General features: G+C 36.2%; 1 pseudogene across 1 annotated transcript; it reads left to right on the top strand.

The window, feature by feature from the left end:
• Positions 1-7,762: 7,762 nt before the first annotated feature.
• On the top strand, positions 7,763-9,346 carry LOC147570531 (tetrahydroberberine oxidase pseudogene; annotated as a pseudogene). The gene has a single exon (XR_015235570.1). The product of XR_015235570.1 is annotated as a tetrahydroberberine oxidase pseudogene (transcript).
• Positions 9,347-13,372: the final 4,026 nt, after the last annotated feature.

Genomic DNA, 13,372 nt, shown 5'->3' with positions numbered 1-13,372 from the left:
AAGGGGGTGAGAATCTATAGAAGAAAGAAAGGAGGGTATTTTTTTTCTAAATACATCGGCGTCGTCAATGGCTAAGCTTACACCTCCCAAACTTATCTTCAAGGGTGGAGATCATGTCTCTCAATCTTATCTCCAAACCTTTTTCAATGACTAAGATTACACCTGTCAAAGTTATCTCAAAGGTTTGAAATTATATACCTCCCAATTTTATCTTCAAACCTTCTTCAATGGCTAAGATTACACCTCCCAAACTCACCTCCAATAATGAGATTCCGCATTCGATTTAACTGTCTGTACTATGATTACCTTTTTAGCTAGTGTTTCACATGGCAAGAATAAGAAAGAAAATTCTCGGTCATCACCTTAGTCGAAATATCCACCTAGTTAAAGATATTCCCGAAATGCCTCTATTCGTTGTTCACACGTAAACAAAACGTAGTCTGTTTTTTAAACTGTTAACCCCTGCAGTGACACAATCTTTTGCAATCTACTTTGAGTATATGCAATTTTCTTAGACATGCTTCAAGCAATAAAAAGGGTGTTTCCAATACATTATCCTTCCACAAGTCTCTACAAGGAAAAAGCTCATTTGATCTTGTATTTTTAATTCACGATTATATTATAATCGGAGATAGATGAACATAAATAAAGAATACCATATTTAACGATGTTCAATCTGATATTCACAACCTATATCCTCGGATCAAGTCAGAATGAGTACATACTTTATTACCCACAATAGTGGTGATTCGTTTGTCTCAAATAGTCTAGTATTTCTTTCACTCCAAATGATCTAAATTATAGCAGAAAGGATGCAAAGGTCAATGAAGCTCTTCATGCCTTTACTTTTCTTGTGATCGCGTTCTCTAACAACTTGAGTAATTGATCGTGCAGTGTTAATAGATGGATATAATGTGCTAAAGAAATCCACACCTGCTTAGCGTGGGGCAAAGGAGAAAAAGGTGATCTTGTGATTCTCCATCTTCCTTGAGTAATTGATTTGTTTTCTGAAATAGTAGTAGATAGAAGTAAACAGTCAAGATCAGAACTAATCTTGAACGGTTAAAATCCTACTTGAATTTTTCCAAGACTTCAATTTGCTACGATACTATAGCGGTTTTATTTCTCCGAAAATAGGATTGCGCGATCACCATATCAGATGTTTAGACAATTTCCCTTTATTTGATTGTTTTAATGTTTTTTATTAAAAGAACAGTAACAAGTGTCGTCATTATTTTTTGGTTGAAATTACGTTTATATGTCTAATGGAATGCTAATTATGTACAAAAATCTGGATTAGTATTATCCACTATTTGTTTCCAACAATGGAACCCAGTGGGGACTATTGGAAGCTGATTGTTCAGTTATGATGATTATTATTAGTACAATTATAGGCCATATATTGATGCCCTAGCTAGTCATATTATCCCCTATATGTGCAACTTTCTAACTAGCTAATATCATTAGTACCTATATCTTACCCATGTCCAATGCTAAAATTTTCACTCACTATTTAATCAAGTAAAAATGAGAGGGAGTAGTCAACAACCCTTGGTTGGAGTGGTAAGAGGTATAATCTTCCACCCTAGAGGTCAAGGATTCAAGACACACTTAACAATTCAAAAAAAAAATATATGAGAGGGAGGAATGGTAAATGAAACATATTGACAACATTGTGCATATAGTAGGGTTTTAGTGTTTTTATTAGCAATAACTATGAATAACAAACACCCCTTTTACACCTCAACTACAAGTTTGTTCAAGTAAACTATACAATATCAAGAAGTTCATATTAAATAAAGGCCAGTGCTTTGGGGAAAACTAAATAGTTTCCGGGGTGTGAAATTTTAAAGGGAATATGTAGAATTTTAAAAAAATTTCGGGAAAATAAATTTTAAGGAGAAATAAAAAAAAAACACTCCACCTCACCTCACTCTCTCTCCACCTCACCTCTTTGTCTTCTCCGATTAGGTCGCCGGCCAGAAAATTTTCCGGCCGGCGACCTTGAAAAAAAAAATTAAATTAAATTTTCACTCTCTCTCTCTCTAGAAACTCCGGCGAAGGGTTTCCTTCGCCGGAGTTTCTAGAGAGAGAGAGAGTGAAATTTTTTTTTTCATGGTCGCCGGCCAGAAAATTTTCCGGCCGGCGACCTTGAAAAAAAAAATTAAATTAAATTTTCACTCTCTCTCTCTCTCTCTAGAAACTCCGGCGAAGGGCCCCTTCGCCGGAGTTTCTAGAGAGAGGGAGAGTGAAAATTTTTTTTTTTTCATGGTCGCCGGTCGGAAACTTAATCGGAGAAGATAAAGAGGTGAGGTGGAGAGAAAGTGAGCTGAGGTGGAGAAGTATTTTGCTTTCCCCTAAATAAAATTGTCAAACAAAATTGACCAATTTTTGACAAAGTCTTCACACCCCGGAAACTATTTAGCTTTCCCCAAAGCGCTGGCCTAAATAAATAAAAAAACTTCTAGAAATGGAGTGACATCACAACATCAACTAACTATCGAGAGGGGTTGTAACATGATCCCTTCTAGCGACTAAATTTTAAACTCTCTATCGTCAGTGTCACACTTACGTATGATGTAAACCACATTTCTAAGTCATAAATTGCACTTGTCTTACTCACTACTTAAGCATTAATGATGCACGTTATTGTAAATTATTGCTATTTAAGGAAAAAGATGTCTTGAGAGCAGTTAGATTCTTAATTTCTTCTTTTGTTATCATCAGTGGAACTTTTATTTCATTATAAAATTACGAAACACATGGAATACCAGTATTTCTAAGAAATTTTTCCTCCTTTCATAAAGAAACGGTCAACTAAACACAACCTGAAGCTTCCTTTTATGTTGGACTATTCTTTTTGTTGATTTGGTCGAGTAATTCGCCCGAAATAACAATTATATTTTGTAAAAGAAAATGATGATTTTTGCTCATAATTACCCTTTTTTCCTTCTTCCCCTAATTTTGATCTATTCAATGTTGGTTTGCTTGAATGGAAGCTTCAACTATAATGTATAGTTCAAATTCTCTATCTCAATGCTCTCTTATTGTCTTGTGGAAGGAATGATTAGGTATTTGAAATAATTAAGATTGAGGATTGACATGTGAGTTGTAGTAGAATTGAATAAGGGTTGTCAAGGGTCATGTGAAGGCATCCTCTTTGCACTTGAAAGTAAGTCACTAACCTAGAACCCACATTCTTATAGTCCTCAAAATGGGAGTACGGGAACATGCCATCACCTAGCTAGTCTTTGGTGATAAACTAACATGAAGCCCATGTTAAACTACTTCGCGAAATTAAACTCTTAAAAGCTCGACGTTTTGAGCAGATTCTATTTTTCGGATCTAACCGTATGTTCTTCAAGTATTTGAACTACTGTGCCCGAGTTAAATACTGAATAGAATCATGGGCAAACAAAAAGAGAAATAAAGAGGTACTCTCATTGCTTTCTTCTAGAGAAATAGGTTAACTGACTTATGGAAGGAACCTTCTCTCCTCATTTCTCAATATTCTTTTGAACATAAAGAATGTTAAATTCTCAAATCCTCCTTCCTTTGCTTTTTGTATATGACTTCAAAGTTTGATCCTATAATAACTTTTGGTATATATAATAATGAAACTTCGTGTTCATCAAAAAATGACCACGCGGGGAAGGTAAGAGGAAGTTTACATGGAATTTTAAACAAATTTGGAGGTCGAAGTATTTTAGTAATCTTAAATATGCCATTATCTTAGTCAATTTGTTTGTGGCCTATGTCTTACTTTTTTCTTTTGGAGAAGATAAAATAGTATATGTTATGACAATTGGGGTTTGTTACGACCGTAATCAAGTAATCCAAGAAAAGCAATAAGAAATAAAAAACAATCACACAGAACACAAGAGATTTACGTGATTCGGTTGGTGAGACCTACTCCACGGCGACAATAACACGATGATTTCCACTATGATAAACAAACAAGTTACACAAGAGATTCGTGAGCGTTAGACATATATATCTCTTAGGGTTTTAGTTTATATAGCTACTAAAACCCTAATCCCACCGCCTCACCGGCTCTCTCTAAATTCGAATATCTAGGGTAACAGAGTTGGCTATCCAACTCGCAACCAAAACATTGCAGCGTCCCCAAGCATGCAATTCAGAAGGAGATGATGATTTGGTAATGGTACCATTAACGAAACCGAACTATCTTTGGCTCGTAGAACCATTTTCATCCCACGAGGCTAGGGGACATAGTTATCTCCACTTAATAGTGGGGTAATCAAGGTAAGATTGGGGAGTCGAAATGGTGAACATCAAAACTAGGAGTCGAAGCAATTGTTGATTGTGTAATATTTCCGGAAGCATCGAAAGAAGTAGTCATTGTGTAGAGATAGAGAAAAAATATCAAGAAAAAGAACCTTGCTCTTATACCATGTGAATTATATAATCCAAGAGATGGATTTAAAATGATGGATCGAGAGAGAGAGAGAAATAAGCGTGAGCTAGAGAGGGAGGATTCTTAATTAATATAATTCTCTTGTACTATTTAATATATACAATGGTATTTATACTATGTAGTATTTAAATCTACAGGGATACATACAATCTAATTAGAGTTGATCTAATAATAAAATAGCCTAAACCCTAAACTAACCGGCCAGGTCAGTGTGACCCAGTCGGGTCGTGTAGACCATACCTAAGGACGAAACCAGTTTGTGAAGAGGGGTGGAGGCGAACCATAATAGTTATAAACTAATTTGAGTAATTTATACATAAGTCAGTCACAAAAATTAAACTCAAACATCAATTCAATTGATAGAGATTTTTTTAGGGGGCACATCTATTGTTGATGTGACGGCCCGAGTCCCAAAATAGACACGACCACGTCTCGATAATTCACAGACAAGACAAAAATCTGGCAGAGTCTCCTCTGTAAATCGAACCGGTAACACCTGTAAAACCGGTCATACAAACCATACATTCGCATACACAAAATAAAACTATTAAGCGGAAGCTAAACAAACTCAACTCAGTTTCAGGTCGAAACTCAAAACACAAAAAAAAACTATAAAAGCCTCATAAAACACGGATGCAACTTATAAACAAGTCTGTAGTGTTATACATATTCGAATTTTGTTTCCGCAATAACTACATAACTTTAGAATAACGAAAAACCAATAAACAAAAACCAAATAAAACGACGTTACGCCACTAGCCTCGTCAGACAAGATCACCGGTTGGAATACATACTCCATCTCGAGGCTACAAGAAACACATGCACACTAACAACTGGTAGGGGGTTAGATAACTCACTAACACGAGTTATTCTGGTAAAAGACCAATCCAAAATCTATCACGTTTTCAAAAGTCCATTTAATAAGTTGTAAACATCATGTCAAAACGATTTATCAAATCTGTTACTGTATATAAAACATTTTCCTTAATCTAACAAGCAATAGCAGTGATAGCTGCCCACCCATGGTGTTTTCCCAATTAAGAGAGAGTACCTCAGGAGAATCTATAGTGCGTTAGATAGTACCGTCCCATAACGACACTAGCTAATGCACTAGCATGTCCTCGAGAAAGAGACTTACCCTTAACCGGTAAGTCCCTCTCCCACTAAGGGACTCTACAATAATTGAAGAGTTTACCTCATGATACATATATACCTTAAGTACCTAAATACGTTTTTGATCACCGAGTTCGAATAAGAGAGTCGTCCCCAGTACCCATGGAAGGACCTGAACTTTATTCTCTTCGGTACCCTGTCATGCATCTAATGTGATCTTTCAAGATCAGCTACACTCATGTCCAAAAACCATATTCTTATTCAATTCATTATCTTATCAAACACAGAAATTGAACGATCAAAAGTCATATCGCACTTAAAGCAATGTCACCTCCCAAGCGAGCGGTTAGGGTGTACTACCCTAAGGCCTCGAGCTGGAGGCAAGAGCACCAATAGCGAGCGAGTGAAGCACTTCCTGGACATACTCTCTGGTGTACTCTCCCTCACAGGACAAGGTCATTTTGGTCTTTTCACAATTTTTGTCAAAAATATCAAAATATCCTTGCCCTGTGAGGAGTACATCAGAGAGTATGCCCAGTGGCGAAGCCAGAAAATTTCTCTCGTGGGGGCATTTTTTAATTATGAAAAACCAAAATATCATAAATAAATTAAACAATATCAATTTATTCACCATGTTGTGATTTAACATATTAAATGCCTTCGATCGACTCAACGGAAAAAAAATGGTCCTATACAACAATATTATATTTGGAAAACGGCAATTTTAGACGCAATTTCATTCAAATATTATATTTTATTTCATATTATTTGAATGATCTTAAGAAATACATATGTAAATTTCATTATGTTCTGAATTACATTTTAAAGTAATTTGATTTTAAATTTCGAACAACAAAAAAAGAATTACACGATTCCAAATAGAAATATAAAAGAATACTTATTTTTTAGAGGACAAAATGTATCAATTTATGTAGAGTGGATCAATATTAAAGTCGATAGAATAAGATGGTTTGTCTTGTTTAATTGTTAAGGTAACTGACTATCTAATACTTAGTTTTAAGTCTAAGAAGTTCCACAGTTTATTTTTAATATTATTTTGGTTGCGTTGATAAATGATTAAGCAAAAGAATTAAGTTAATAAACTCAATATATTACAAAAAGAAATTGCAATTGTTATGTAAAGAAAAAGACAAGAACCATATTTCAAAGAATAGTCGATCAAAAAAATATAATCACTCAACAAATTAGGTTTACAAAGAAATTAGACTATAACACGTGTTATAATTTCACTCATGAAGAAGAGTAATACGATGTAAATTATGTTTGATTGTTTAAGATTGATAATTGGTTCTCTCAACAAAAAAAAAGATTGATAATTGGGGCCTTTGGAAAGAAAAAAAATCCCTTTAATAAGTGTGTGGGTGGGCTTCAACAATAAAAAAAGGAAGTGGGCCTCTCGGGAAAAAATATCCCAAATAAGTATATAAGGAGTAGTACTAAGGGGAAGTCACTTGGAGCTTGTGGGGGCATGCGCCCCCACATGCCCCTTACTGGCCACGCCCCTGCAGTATGCCCCAAGTAGTCCCCAAATCATTTTTTAATCACTGCCCACCTGCACCATGAGAAGCACAACTTCTTCCACACCTATTTTAAATCTCCTTCTCCATCTCTTTAATTAATCATGTGCATCAGTTCAATACTTATATGAAGATATCAAGTGTGGATAATATATAATAGAATATTTACTCAATCAATATTACAGCTTAACCGAAGATACCTTTCAACAAAAAAAAAAAAAAAAAAAAAGCTTAACCGAAGATACGCTTCCTATTTTCCTGTTAGAATATTTCCCCACTCATCCGCCACCACCCACAGTCCCACCTGCACGACGACAAGCACAACTTCTTCCACATTTATTTTAAGTCTCCTTCTCTCTCTCTCTCTCTCTCTCTCTCTCTCTCTCTCTCTCTCTCTCTCTCTCTCTCTCTCTCTCTCTCTCTCTCTCTCTCTCTCTCTCTCTCTCTCTCTTCTCTCCCTCTCTCTCTCTCTCTAATTGATCGTGTAATAATAAATTGTGCTTTTGGTCGTGCTGGTGAGTGGTGCTGGGAAGATTTGAAAACGGAGTCATCTAAGTATTTTACTTAAATTAAAGGGTCGGACAAGAAACTGTTGTTTATGAGGTCATTTGAAAATAACATTAATATAAATAGGCAACCCACAAACATAACAAAAAACATAAAAAAAAAAGTAATGGGCATCTCATCAAGCTCAACAATTCTCTTACTAGTAGTCACTTTATTTGTATTTCTAACTAGGGTTCCTACTTCATGGGGGAAGTACTCAATAAGTTCTTCATATCATGCTGATTTCATTGGTTGCATCTCTCTTTATGAACCACCAAACTCAATTCCAATCTTCACTCCAAATAATTCATCTTTTTTCTCACTCTTAGAATCCAAAGCAAGAAATCTTAGATTCTTATCACCAACCTTTTCAAAACTTCAATTTATTATTACACCTTTACATGAATCTCAAGTTCAAGCAGTTGTTGTTTGTTCTCGTAAATACGGGTTAGATGTGAAAGTTCGAAGCGGAGGTCATGACTTAGAAGGACTCTCTTTTGTTTCTGATTATTCATTTGTGTTACTTGATTTGGTCCATCTTCATTCAATTCATGTTGATGTTGAGAATAGCAATGCATGGATTCAAGCAGGTGCAAAGCTTGGCGAGGTTTACAATGCAATTGGACAGAAAACCAAAACCCTTGCCTTTCCGGGCGGGTTGTGCCCTACTGTTGGTGTCGGTGGGCATTTTAGTGGTGGCGGACATGGTGCTTTAGTTCGAAAATTTGGTCTTGCATGTGATCAAATCATCGATGCTCTCATTGTAAACGCTAATGGCGAAATTCTTGACAAGCAAACCATGGGAGAAGATCTATTTTGGGCTATTAGAGGAGGAGGAGCATCGAGTTTCGCAGTTGTTCTTTCCTGGAAAGTTAAGTTAGTTCCTGTTCCAGCTAAAGTAACCGTTGCTATTATCACCAAGACACATGAACAAGGTGCTATAGACATTGTTCATCGATGGCAATTCATTGCTGATAGGCTTCCCGAAGACATATACATTGGACTTGAATTTATCAAGATCAATGGCACAATGCAAGCTCAATTCTCCATTTTGTTCCTCGGTGATAATACTAAAGAACTCGTTCAACTCATGGACGAGAACTTCCCTGAATTAGGTTTAGAGCAGAGTGACTGTACCCAAGTGAGTTGGATCGAATCTCATGCCCACATGTTCACACTCTGGAATGAACCTGAACCAAATATATACGTCAAGGCAAAATCGGATAATGTCCAAGTACCAATATCAAAAAAAGGGTTGGAAGGGTTATGGACTATGTTGTTGGAGGAAATTGATTCCGCATTATATTTAACTCCTCTTGGTGGAAGGATGAATAAAATTTCAGAATCTGAAACTCCATTCCCTCATAGAGTTGGGAACATCTACAATATTTACTACAGTGCGATTTGGTTTGTAGAAAGTGATTCAGAAAAGCATATGGATTGGATGAGAAGGTTGTATAAATATATGACTGCATATGTTTCTAACTCACCAAGAACTGCTGCTAGTGTTAACTACAATGATCTTGATCTCGGTCACTACAAGAATGATGAAGTGAGTTATTCGCAAGCCAAATTTTGGGGTATAAAATACTTCAAATATAACTTTAAGAGACTAGTCCAAATTAAGAGCAAAGTCGATCCTGGTAATTTCTTTAAACACAAACAAAGCATTCCTCCTACCCACATGTTACTGGAACAAAAAATTATTTAAGAGTCTCCTTGTGTAACAAACTATGTACTTCTTAATAGTTCTTATTTCTCTTTAATAAATATTTTCCATTCACAAAGATGTAACATTTTCCGAATGAGTTTGGATTACATAAGTGACGGAAATATGTGAAGAAGAAGATGTCATTCGATCAAGATGACAAAGTGATCAATTTGTCTGACATGGCGAACGATGAAAACCATCTAGTTCCGTCGTTTCAGGAATCATAATGTTTGGATAGAAATCAACTAAGATCTCCGGCTCATTCAAATGACCCGCGGCTAACGACGAAGAATCATACCACGGGTTACACATAAAGAGTATCTACTCGATTAAAAATATGACTGGAGGGAATGGGGGCATAAGGCACAGATTATATCCGACTAAGGGATGTCTTAATTCCTCATGGAATTCCCATTCGAAAAAGAGTTTGTAGATAATTATTATAAAACTTTTTGATTGTGTTCGACTTCAGAGATATCTAGAAAAGGACTTGAATAAATATAAAAAGAGTGTAAAATTATTTTTGTCTCCATCTCTCTAGTTACATTGTCAAAAGATAGAAAAATAACCGTTCCCCATAAATGATATCCAGTCAGTCAGAAGGAGTTATGAATCTTCGCCGCTAAAGAAGGATTAAGAGGAGTCTTGGATTCGATTTCTAGCTAACCTAAATAACGAAGATTAATTCGATTGCTCGAGTGCCTCAAATAGAATAGTTACAAGCTGGAGCTCTAGATCTTCGAGGAAGCAATCAAATTTTAGTCAGAGGGAAAAAGCGAATCAAGGTAATTTTAGTGTTTTATCTAGTTCATTATTAGTTTAAGCATGTGATCTCGAGAACCTAGTGTTAGACATTAGATGTTTGATATCCCGCTTAAAACATTAATAAGTTACACCATAACCTAACAATGGTATCAGACCCTTTTGCAGGAGTTAGTTTTGACTAGTTTCGGACAAAAATGAAAAATTCAGATTTGTTTTAGATATATCTGAAAAAATTTAGTAGAGATTTGGAAAATATTTCAAATTGGTTTCAAAATTAATGTTCAAAGAAGTTTCAAAAGGAATTTTGATTTGGAAAGAGTTTTCAAAATGTTGGGTTTTAGAAAGAAAAAAATACAAAAAAATTTAGAGAACATGTCTCGGGTCATATCCAAGACATCTCTGACTTCTGGCCAGGAAAGTCTGAGGCACCTCGGCCTTTTGGCCGGGAAATTCCATGGGCCAAAGGCCTGGATTGTCTCGACCCCTGGCTCGAGTTAGAGTTGTTCCTCTAGTTTTCTTCTGTTTCACTCTTACTTTGATATTATGAATGCCATGTTATGTGGAAGTATATGGATGTTTGTGAATGCAGTAACTCGTATTGCCACAGATTCTTTTATTTGTTTTGAGCACGGATTGTACTTTTAATTTCTAACAATACGATCTGTGCATCGTTGAGTGCAAGAATTAAAGTTTAGGATCAAGTGTCCATTGAAGAACTAAAGGATGAAGGTCCTGGTTCGGTGGGAGAATTCAATAGAGGTTCGAGGATGGATACCCAAGTGAACAAAAGTGAATGAAGAGGAATCGTTAAGAAGATTAGATCTTTTTAGATCCAGTGTCATACCAGGATCTATGTGCTTCATTTATTTTTTTGTGCATTTACTTATCTACGTTTATATCATGGATACTAATGTTAGAGTTCGTAGTAAAATAGTAGCGACAAAAACTTAAAGGTCCCTAAAAGAATTTTTGGAAGTATGTCTATCCTCTATCATCATCAATTTATGTTGAAATTCTTGACTCGATCAAGAGAATAAACAGAACCCTAATTTTACAGCCGTTACTTAAGTCAAATGAAATGATGAACCTTGAATAAGAAGATCTCTTCCATTCACAAACAGGTGAGCTTGAGAATAGAGTGAAGATCTCTTCCAGACCGATCACCATTCGAATGGGGTGCCTCTAGCGACATCCATGTCAACCGAACAGTACACCAATCTTTGTAATATGCTGACCCTGCAGCGTTCTTCTGAAGGTACTCCCACTATAGCCACCACTTCGGTCCCTACAAATGGAAAAGACAACTCGATGACACTCACAGGTAACCTATCTATTCCCTGGATTATTGACTCCGGTGCTTCAAGGAACATTTGTTCCGATCTCTCTCTTTTCTCTACTTATTATCGGGCACCACCCGACTTTTATGTCCGTTTACTGGATGATTCACGAATTAAAGTATACAATATTGGTACGGTTTGTTTTTCTAACAATTTTTATCTTCATGACTTACTTCATATTCCGTCATTTAAGTTCCACTTAATTTCGGTTTCTCAAACTTCTAAATCACTTTCTTGCGATATAACTTTCAATTCTTTTTCCTGTGTCTTTCAGGACCCAGTGACGAGAAGACGATTGGACGTGGTGATCCTAAAGATGGCCTTTACTATTTTCGCACGGAGCCTAGAATTTTTCTTTCCGCAATTTCTAGTTGTAATTCCGTTTCAAGTTTATGGCATTTTAGATTAGGTCATCCAAGTATTTCCCGTTTCAAGTATCTAGCAAAGAACATTTCATGTATTCCTTTGAATTTGATTAATAAATCTCCGTGCGATATATGTCCTTTGTCGAAACAAACTAGATTACCTTTTCCGATTAGTTCTTCTATCACTACAAGGCCTTTTGAATTGTTACATGCCGACTTATGGGGGCCCTTTACAATTCCCTCCTTATCTGGTAGTCGATTTTTTCTTACTCTAGTTGATGATTTTTCCCGTTGTACGTGGGTTTTTCTACTCATTTCTAAATCGGATACAAAGAAATATCTCTTTAATTTTATAAAATATATAAATACCCAATTCGGGACGTCTCTCAAAACCTTCCGTTCCGATAATGGAACGGAGTTTTTAAACAAAGATATTCAAGAAATGTTTGACTCTAATGAAATCATACACCAAAGATCTTGCCCGTACACACCACAACAAAATGGTGTGGCCGAGAGAAAGCATCGTCACATTTTGGAAGTTGCTAGATCACTTCGCCTCCAAGCACATCTTCCACTCGAATTTTGGGGTGAATGTGTTTTGACCGCAGTTTATATTATTGATAAATTACCTACTCCACTTCTTCGTGGTGCTTCACCACACGAAAAACTATTAGGAACACCACCATCTCTTACTCATCTCCGAGTCTTCGGATGTTTATGTTACGCTCGTAACCATTCTCCCAAAAATAAATTGGAACCGAGGTCGATACCCGGTATTTTTATTGGTTATCCCCATGGTCAAAAGGATATAAAATTTTTTGTCTATCAACTAAGAAAATCATTATATCTCGTGATGTCATTTTTCGTGAAGATCGTTTTCCCATGTCTACTCTTTCTACTTCCCGGCCGAAATCGTCCCTAAGGGTGCCTCATCAATTCGAGCCCTCCTTTCTATTGCTGCCGTTAAGGGATGGTCTCTTCATCAATTAGATGTCAACAATGCCTTTCTCCAAGGCGATCTTGATGAAGAAGTTTTTATGAAACTACCTCCTGGATTCTCCAGTAAGGGGGAGTCTCGCGTTTGTAAATTAAATAAATCATTGTACGGACTTAAACAAGCATCCCGCCAATGGTTCTCTAAGTTCTCATCTACTTTACTACAGCGAGGTTTTACTCAATCTCTCGCTGATTATTCACTGTTCACCTATTCCAAAGATTCTATCTCCCTTTATGTTTTAGTATATGTTGATGACATCATCATTACTGGAACAAATGATCTCGCAATCTCAAAACTAAAGAATTTTCTTGACACAACCTTCTCTCTAAAAGATCTCGGTACACTCAAGTATTTCTTTGGAATAGAAGTCTCTCGTTCTACCAAAGGAATATTTCTATGTCAACGTCGTTATACTCTGGATATTTTGGAAGATTCAGGGCTTACGGCTTCCCGTCCATCATCTTTTCCAATGGACCAAAAACTAAGGTTAGGTCCAGATGATGGTACAATTCTCGAGGATCCAACACCTTATCGACGACTCATTGGTCGCCTCATTTATCTC

This window comes from Eschscholzia californica, unplaced genomic scaffold (assembly GCF_041429995.1).
Source record: "Eschscholzia californica isolate CP2 unplaced genomic scaffold, dmEscCali1.0.p SCAF_1, whole genome shotgun sequence".
NCBI classification, from domain to species: domain Eukaryota; kingdom Viridiplantae; phylum Streptophyta; class Magnoliopsida; order Ranunculales; family Papaveraceae; genus Eschscholzia; species Eschscholzia californica.
Note: the sequence above shows the minus strand (reverse complement) of the source record. Positions and strands in the feature narration are given on the sequence as shown.